The sequence below is a fragment of the Gavialis gangeticus genome, unplaced genomic scaffold, assembly GCF_001723915.1.
Source record: "Gavialis gangeticus isolate Ggan-Ray unplaced genomic scaffold, GavGan_comp1, whole genome shotgun sequence".
In the NCBI taxonomy this organism is placed as follows: domain Eukaryota; kingdom Metazoa; phylum Chordata; order Crocodylia; family Gavialidae; genus Gavialis; species Gavialis gangeticus.
The window spans coordinates 146,876,737-146,886,096 of NW_017729024.1; the positions used below are offsets into that span (position 1 = coordinate 146,876,737).

The 9,360-nt window shown below is 42.2% G+C and overlaps 1 protein-coding gene across 4 annotated transcripts in view; it reads left to right on the forward strand.

The window, feature by feature from the left end:
- The window catches only part of ARL15 (ADP ribosylation factor like GTPase 15), a 405,914-nt gene that overhangs the window by 339,077 nt on the left and 57,477 nt on the right, over positions 1-9,360 (forward strand). The window lies entirely within an intron of this gene.

Genomic DNA, 9,360 nt, shown 5'->3' on the forward strand with positions numbered 1-9,360 from the left:
GCTGCTCACTGCTCAAGATCAGATTCCCCCTCTCCCTTCCTCCCACTTCCTGCAGCATGGACCCAAGCCCCATGGACGCTGGGCATGTGGTATGCTAGTTAATCCTGAGAGGTGTTTGTGCATGTGTGTCTCCAATCTCGCTGGGACAGGCAGACAGAACAGTGTCTGCTTAGGGGTTTTAGGAGCTGATCAGCTGGTAATGCCCCTTCATTCCTTCCTTGGAAAAAGTTGTTTAAGAAGAGCCTGAACTAATGAGAGATGCTTTTGTTTTGTTGATAGGCTGATAAACACTATGTTATCACCTCCCTGCTGGCTCCCTCGCATGTCAGGTTTGCAGACAGTATGAAGAAGCAGGGAAAGGAAGTCTGAAAAGCTCAGTAGCATGAACAGATGTATGTACTGCATGTCTCTGCTTTGCCTTGGAGTGTTAGCCCTGTGCTGGGCTCTGGCAACACTCCGGCCCCTTGAGCAGCCAGCAGGGAAAAGCCTGGGACAGTGCAGGCAGGGTGGGAGTTTACACCCTTCCCTAATCAGAACATCCTGTCGGGGCCTGGCCATGCCCATCCCCCTCCTCAGCTCAGTATGATGGAAGGGAAGGGCAGGCTGCTCTAGTGCCCCCCAGCTTGTAGCCTGAGCCACTGCATGCATGTGCCTACATTTCTTCTGTCCAGAGGGAATGTCTATGTAGCTGCAAACCAGTTTAACCTAGGCAGGTTAGACTAACCTGCAAAGATTGGATCAATTCAGGCTCAGGCTTTTTGAATATCTGTCCCTAGCCTAGATGATCAATTAGCAGCGATAGACAAATGATTTCGTCATCTGTATTTTGCCCATGACTGCATATTTTTTATAGATTCCCTTCTCAATCACCTTTAGATTATAGAGCTGTATTGTACTGTATTGAATCTGTGCATCAACCCTTTCAAAACTTCCAGCTGGGGATAGAATGTGGTAGTTGTTTATAAAACAGAATTATTTATACCGGTGTGAACAATTACACCAGAGTGCTGTCCTGCATAATGCAAGATCACTAAGCCTAAAGTATTCAGCATACACAAGTCAGGCTACCGGAAACATAATAAATTAAAAACAAGTTACTTACTGTCTTGTTTTTGATCCTTTAAAGTTCACATTTGCAAGCCTTTTCTGTGCGATTGCAAAGGCTAGGTGTTTGTTTAACTGAAAATTGAATTTCTTATATAATCACTTGACTAAAAGCTGAAGCTTTGGGTAAGTCAACAAATATACTGAGATAAAATGAGTCAATAATGCTTCTGGTGATGATTTGCTGGGTGGGCAGGAGAATGCTATTTAAGGCGTTATGTTTGACCTATGAAGTGCCAGAAGACTTGGGACTTATCTAGGCAGCATCTCCAACTGAAATATGGCTGCAGCTATGAGCAAGAGAAGTGTACAACTTGGAGATCTCTTGATTGGGGAAAAAAAAAAAAGATGTTCTGTTAACTACTTTTTAAGGGTTCTCCCCAGCCCCATTTGATCTTACAGTGCTTACAACTTTTGTAACTTTAGCAGAACTGGAATTTATCACAGTAGACACATCTGCACATGCACTTTAATGTGCATTAGCCTATTTTAATGCCCAGTAATGCATCACAAAAAAACTATGTTATTTAGGTAATGCACATTAAAATTGGCTAATATGCATTTTTCTGGTACCTCACAGTGGAGATACTAGATTTAATATACATTACTTGAAGCTTATTAATGAACGTGTAGACATGCCCAGTGTGGCTTTCCTATGCCAGGGTGAGCTAAGCATAAAGAGTGGCAGAAGCAAGAATAAATTGATACTGAGTGTGTTTCCCTAGTCAGATTTGTGCACTGAATATTCTGTTTGAAACATAAATGCAAACATGTACAGTGACAATATGAACTCAGTAACAAGCTGATAAAATGAGAGCTCACAGCTTAACAGAAATTATTATGGTACCGTGAAAGTACATATTCATTTGTACATATTCGTATAACTGGAAGTTTTGCATACAACAGTGGGTCTAGCTGCTAGTGAATAGCAACTAAACAAAATTAAATATTAAATATACAATGCATGGGAAAAGTGTGTATATGTTAAACTTTTCTTAACTTAAAAACTTTCAAGTAAATCCTTGGTTTTAAACCCCAAATGGAAATATCACCTGGAAAAGTTAACTTAAAGATTTATCATGTTTTCTAAATGTAAACTTTGCCACAGTGAAAGTTAGAGCATAAATGACTTTGAATCGAAATGATCAGAGAAGAGAAAATTATAACTATAAACTTTCTCGATACATGATGATAGTACTGGGGTTGAAAGGGAAACAGAATAGTTACTATGCCCTTATGCTATAGCAGCATAAATTTCCTCTCTGTTATAGCCACCCACTTTAAGACTAAGACTCATAACTGGCATTGACTCTAGTCTAATGCAGAATCAAAGGGGAAGGGGTGAGGTATAAAATGCACTTTTCATTCCCGCCCCATTGCTGATTCCCATATACTAAGTAAAAATCCAACCCCAAATGTACTAAAATGTCTAATAATAATAAAATGGTAGTTTTAGCAAACAACATTAACAAAAAAGAACAGTTTAGCTGCATTTTTTCAAACAGTTTAGCAATCTAGGCCAGTATATAGAAATGCAATTTAATTAGACATTCATTATGTGAAAGCTGGAGGCAATAAAGCAAAATGCCTATAAGGTGTGGTTAAGTTGTATTTAAAGGGTATGGACTTGTTTATGGTGGTGTTTAATTTTCTGGCTCCTGGTAGTCAAATAGAATTTTCCTTATTGCTTCTACCCTTGGCAATAAATTATTTAAATCAACAACTTGTTACTACTTATATCCTTCATGGGCACATATCTAAGTGACAGGCAGACATTGCTTCTGGGTGAGAGTGGGAGGACAGAAAATAGTTCATTTCTTCACTCTGTGGAGACAGGTTTCCAAGAAAAGTTTAAAGGATGAGTACATGCCAACAACAATTTTATTAGTTTTTTAACAGGCTAGTAAGAAAACCAAGAGTGCCTGATAGGCTTAGTTCACTTGACTGAACTGATAGTAGATGAAGCATGGCCCACAGACAGGTTGAGATAAGGGTGCACCTTCTCCTCAGTGCCCCAGACCCACCTCTGGTAGTAGCCTTCCTTGGGCAAAGAAAACAGAATACATTTACTTAGGATAGCTGCAGCAATAAGTGCTGTTTCTAACTTAACCAAAAGAAGGGTCACTGGGAAATGCTGTCTCCCCAGAGCTGAATGCACTCTTGTTGTAGTGTTTTCCATCTTTTAGTGCCAAGAAAAGAAGAGCCTGGGGCTAAGGATAGAATTTTCTCTTGTGCTGCAGTGCAGTATTAATCACAGGCCCAGTTTTTTAGAAGTGTGTATTAAAGTAGTTGGGTAATCCAGTGATTTACCTAAATCATGACAGAAGTGTGCTGCACAGCAGCTCCTTTAATCTTGCTCTGGCATGTGTGACCCTCCCCCCCCCCATCCAGCCAATCAGCAGCAAGTGGCAAGGCCGCTGGGCCCTCTCTGCCAATTGGGGCTGGAGGGGTGTACAGTAAAAAGAGCAAGATCAAAGGAGCCACTGTGTAGTGCACTTCCACTGTGATTTAGGTAGATCCCTACCAATGATTTGAGCCCTGATAAACCTTCATTACAGGTGTGAGATAAAGAAGCTTGGTCTCTTAGTTCATGTTAGTTTATCAGAGACAATTGTAGGAAATAGCTTTATCGTAACCAGGTAACTACATGGAGGGTTTAGGATAGAAGAGGGGTCTTTGTACTGACAGGAAAGGGCATAATGAGATCACTAGCTGAAAAGCAGAAGCTAGATACATTTAAATGGAAAATATGGTGTAAAATTGTAAGTGTGGAGGTTAACCATTGAAATAGTTGAACAACACCCCCTGAGTGTGGCAGTGCACCCGCTACGAAAAGGCACCGCCGACTCTACTGGCAGCACCTGCAGGCAGTCGGCACTCACAACTCCCACCCTCCAACCGCTGACAGCACCGTGGCTGCCTGCAGGAGCTCCCCGCTTACCACCACCATGCTGGCAGTGCTGCCTCTGGGTACTGGATCCAGCCCCCTACCTTGTATCCCTCTCCCCACCACCTCTATATCCCACTCCTGGATCTGTCCATGTCCTGTGACCTGGCTAGCTGGCATATGCTCTGCAGGCTGTTTACGCAAGGTTGCACCCCTAACTAAGCAATGGGAAAATCACATCCTCAGGGGTGGGAGGGGGAGTTGGCTTGGTGCCAGAACCGCCCCCTGGGCAGTTGAGTTCAAGGGGTGGAATGTTTCCCCACACATAACAGGAGAGTGGGGGAAGGGACACTGCATCCTGGGATGCTGGAGGACTGCAACTTGGATGACTCATCTGTAGGGAGTGGCCACATGTTGGTGTAACACAAGCTGGGTAACACAGATTAAAGAAAAACCTACCCTGGAGTGGCATAACTTTAAGCCACCTAAAATGTGGTTAAAACTAATTTCAGATGTTAATGTGTGGACAATCCAGGGATTAAGAGCTCCAGGAGTCACCTAAAGTTAATATGTAACAAGGCCCTTAGTGTCTTTCTAAAAGACATGTTCTAGTCCGAATAGAAATTACCAAATCTGATACAGAAGTTATTGGGTCAGATCCTGTGATCTATGTGCAGCATCTTAAGTTGGCATAATTTTCTTAATAAACTCATTTCTATATTCATATTTTGAGGACTATAGTTAATCTTGGAAGTTGAAGATTAGCTATAACCTGTTTATATTGCACACTGCATAGGGCACATTTAACTTTGTTAAAAGCTTACATAGTAAAATGTTCCTTGTCCCAGTATTATCAAAACTGCTTCTTCTCGAACATAGGATTTCATATGGGGGAAGACAACTGATTCACATGTGAGAAATTCATTTCAGCATAATTACATGTTCCATTGTTTTTAACCCTGAAGCAATACAAATTTTTTAATTGAAACTGAAGCAGTAAGCAATAAATCTTTTCCCTTAGAAAGATGTTCACTGTGCTGTTCATCATTACTGAAACAGTTTTACTTTGAAGAACAAAATGAACACTTAATTTTTATTTACTATTATAGAAGAAACCCTTTGATTACAGGAAAAAGATGACAAAAATGAAAATATGACTGTGATTTAGGAAGGATTCCAGAGACTTTAGAGAGAATGATGCTTTTATCTTCAGAGGATCTTTGACTGATGCATTTATTCCATTAATAGATCCAGTATGCCAAATGTCATAGTTTGTACATTTCCCTCTGTATCTGGCCTTTGTGTATACTGCAAGGAAGGTATTTTGATGTGCAACTCTGCTGGGAAATTTAATGGAATAATATGCTGCTTATTATTTCTATGGGTTGCTCAAAACATCATAAAAATTTCAGTTCTCGACAAATGTTCTTACCCAGTCTTTATTCTCCCCAATTTAAATTTAAATAAATACACCAAAATAAGAATAACATCAAACAAAATCATTGTAAGATGTATGTAAATGTATAACTTTAACTTTGTATGAAAAGGCAACATAGTTGAAAGAAAATATTTGTAATTAGTCAGTCTTTAATAGTGTCAGCTAATTTGAAAGAAAGGACATTTTTGCACATGGAAACAAAGGGCATGTCCAGATGAGCTGGCACGTGCCTCTTGCAACATCTCAAACCCTTTTGAGACACTGCAAGAGGGCCCTGCAAGTTAGCAGCATGGGGGAAAATATCCAGGGATACCCTGGATATCCAGGGGTCAAAAAAAAACCAAGCTAAAAAATGCGGGACAGGCATGGTCCCGGATCATGCTGTGAGGCAACTGGAGGCTGGGGTCTTACACAGAGATGCTGTGGCTGTCAGAGCATCTCTGTGGTTGACCTTTGCCCTGGTGCTGAAACACGCTGCCTGCCCAGGCAGCCATCAGGGGGGCGGCAGCAGCCAGCGGGGATGGGGTCAGCTGGGGCAGCAATTGGGAGGCTAGGGTGGGGCATGTGGGCCCTGCAGGGGGGGCGGTAGCCCCTGCAGGGGCCATTTGGCCCCTTGTTGGGAGAGCTGTAACCCCCAAGGAGGGGCCATGGCCCCTGTTGGGGGGGAAGCAAAATACATATTCATGTATTCATTAAACATGTATTTAGAGTTCACTTTAGTATTATGATAGAGACACTGGTAGTCTTCCAAACTGATTTAACACTGTAGAGATATCAATAAAACATTGCCCAACTTATCTCTCTATCTCTCTCTCTTTATAGTGGTCTTTTGTTTTAATTGTGAAGGAACATGGATTTGGAGGTATTTTACAGGGTGACTTCGGAATTTTTTATCAGGGATTTTTCAGTTTTCCAATAGGGAACACCAGAATTCCTGCTAAGGAGGCCAGTGGCAGGACCCTGCCTGCTCAGAGCTGGCACCTTGGACCCAGCTGGCTGTGGCTGACCTCCTGGCCAAATGGAGCCAGGAGGACATGCTTTGACAGTTTAAAGCAGGCCACCACACTAGGGGAACATCTTCCGGGGGATAGCTACCCAGATGGCTGGGCAGGGGGCATACATGGCAGTAGTGCTGCACAGAGGCCAACTCTGCAGCCACAGCCCACTGACAGCAGGCCCAGAGGGGCAGATGCCTCTACTGGCTATGCAGTCCCCATCCAGGTCTGGCAGGTGCACAGCAGGTCACAGCCAGGCAGCAGCCCCCACTGCCAGACTGCTGCAGTGGGTAGAGGGCACAGGGAACTCTCAGGGCTGCTTCAGCAGTCCAGCTGGCACAAGGGGTAGTGTCTCCAGGTACCAATTGGATGGGCCCCAGAAGCTCCTGAGAGTGAGTAGCCCTTAGCTACTTGCCAAGGCAGCTTTTTATATTACCGGGGACAGCACAGGTGCTGGTCCCGGGCTCTAGCTCTCCCTGGCTGCAGATCCGGGAGGAGCCAGGTAGGGTTATTTTGCCCCAAATGGCACAATTTGCACCACAACAAAGTGCATGTCTGAGCACATGTGCAGAGGCAAAAAGCCCCGGCTCAAATTTGCACTGCTTCTGTTTGAGCTACTGCAAGCGTACGTGCTTGCATGTGTTGACGCACCCAAAGCGCCAATCCCAATCTCCAAATCAGCGCCAAAACTCCAAAATGGATTCGGCTAAATCGAAATAGAACAGTGTTCCAAAACCCTGAAACAAATCACTGTCCTCCGAAACAGCTGAAATGGAAACCAAACAGCTGTTTCACACAGTCATTGTATGTATGTATGTAATGATGTATATGATATAATGTAATATGTGCAGGTCCTGCATTATATCAAATTGCTTTGTTTTGCTTAGTTAAACTATTCTTTCTTCCCATTTGTAAATTATGTGCAATGAAACTATTTTATATTTGAGGTTTGAATTGAAAGTGAAGGAGCTCTGTGTATACATATTAATTTATGACTACTAGAGAAAGATAAAGCTTGAGATCTGGAACCTGAGGATTACTATTTATCTTAGGATTTTGGATTGCCCTGCAGATGTTAATATGAAAATCTAGCTTACCTAACCCTTTCTTACAAAAACAAAGTGAGGTCATTTGTAACTTAAGAAACCTCAATGTGATCTCATTGAGGAGATTCTTTTCCATACGCTTCATGATGATTAAAAAGTACATTGCTGAAACATGCCACTATTTCTTTCCACTATGTGAAAGTCTCCCTTTTTAGTTAAAGGTTGTGAACTAAGCTCTGTTGTCCCATGCCATTTTCAGTATATGCCAGGAAGTTTGTTTTCCACAACTTCTAAGTATTCCATTAGGGTTTTGTATTTTGAAACGATTTCTTGATTTTTAACTATATGTGACCCTTCTCCTGTGAGGTAGGTGAAAGCTAGTGTTGTACTCATTTCTTAGATAAAGAAACCAAAGATCCTGTTGGCTTCATAGACGCCAGGTTTAAAAGGTTTTGAAAACTTCTTTGAGGCACAAAAACATGGTGCAGTGTACCAGTTCCTATTCACTTGAATGGGACTTACAGATATTCAGCAACTCCTGAAAAGAGGATTATGGTCTCCTAAAGTCCTATGCTGAGTATTCAAAATGTTGTGTAATACCAGAGTGTCTTGTTTGTACATGTCTCTCTTCCAATGAGACTTGAAAAAGCTATGCTGGCAGCATTATAATTTAGGAAGTCTCTGATACTTTTTTAACAAATGAAAGACGTGGAAATACCTGGTAAAATCTTGGTAATGTTTGGCCTCAGAAGTAAATTTGTATTGTCCATTTTTAGTGAGTGGAAAAGAGCATTTTGATCTGCTGACAGTGAATAATTGTATGTGCAGAAATAATTCCAGAACTGATCATTCCATTAATTTATGGATTTACTTTGTACCATGCCCCAAAAGGCAATACTTCTGCCTAGAAAAGGGGGTAGGAGACTTTAGACTTCCCTGGTCAGTTTTCTTATGCTGCTTTGGGATGTTAATGAAGCTTCCTCCATCACATCTTGGCTAAAGCGGGAGGTTCTACACACACTAACAGAAAACCACTCTAATATTAGAGAGAGACTACTTCTGTTAACACCTCCGTGCCACTGTTAGCTCCTTTCATGTGGATGTCCCTACCAGCCATTGACTTCCTGCCCACATCCTTCTTACTATCCACTAGCCTAAAAAAGGAAATGAAAATACTACAGCACTGGGGAGAGATGTGGCTAAATTTAAGGCTGAAAAGTATTGCGGTTTTGATGAGAAGATATTTGATGAGATCTTCAGTAGTCATCTGGCCCACCCTGCTCCATGCATGGATCTGAGTAAGGCAGTACTGGCCTTTTTTTACAGATGAGGATCTGGCTGATTTCCAAGAGATACATTTCACTAACAGTTCTAGAAAGAATTCAGTCACTTACCGGTCTGTGTTTCTGAGGCTGTCCTTTCTATTAGCTTCCCAGATTTTTTTTCCTAGATCTGAATGAAGCATGCTGTATTCTTTAACACATCAACTACAATTTGTGCATCTCTCACTTGGGCTGAATCAGAAAGCCTGAGGCCGAATCAATTCAGTTTTTGTAGTTTAGTCTAAGCTGCAGAAGGTAAACTCAAAAACAACTGGACAGACTTTCACTTTGGATTTAAGAAATGCAGCCACATACCTGCACTAGCGCAGGCCAGAAGCCAGGGGGCAATAGAGCATGGCTCTCTGGCATGTAGCCAGCGTGGGCGATGTATTCGCTTCCTTTTCCTGCTGCCTCTGAGATCTCTGGCATTTGCAGTCCAGAATCACATCAGTGGGACTCTACAAGGTTGCTCGTCACTTCTTCTTCCTGGTTCCAAGTGTGTCTGGGATTTGTAGTCCACAGTAATAGCCAGCAGTAAGTTTTTAGCAGGGCAGGGCAGCTCTGTACT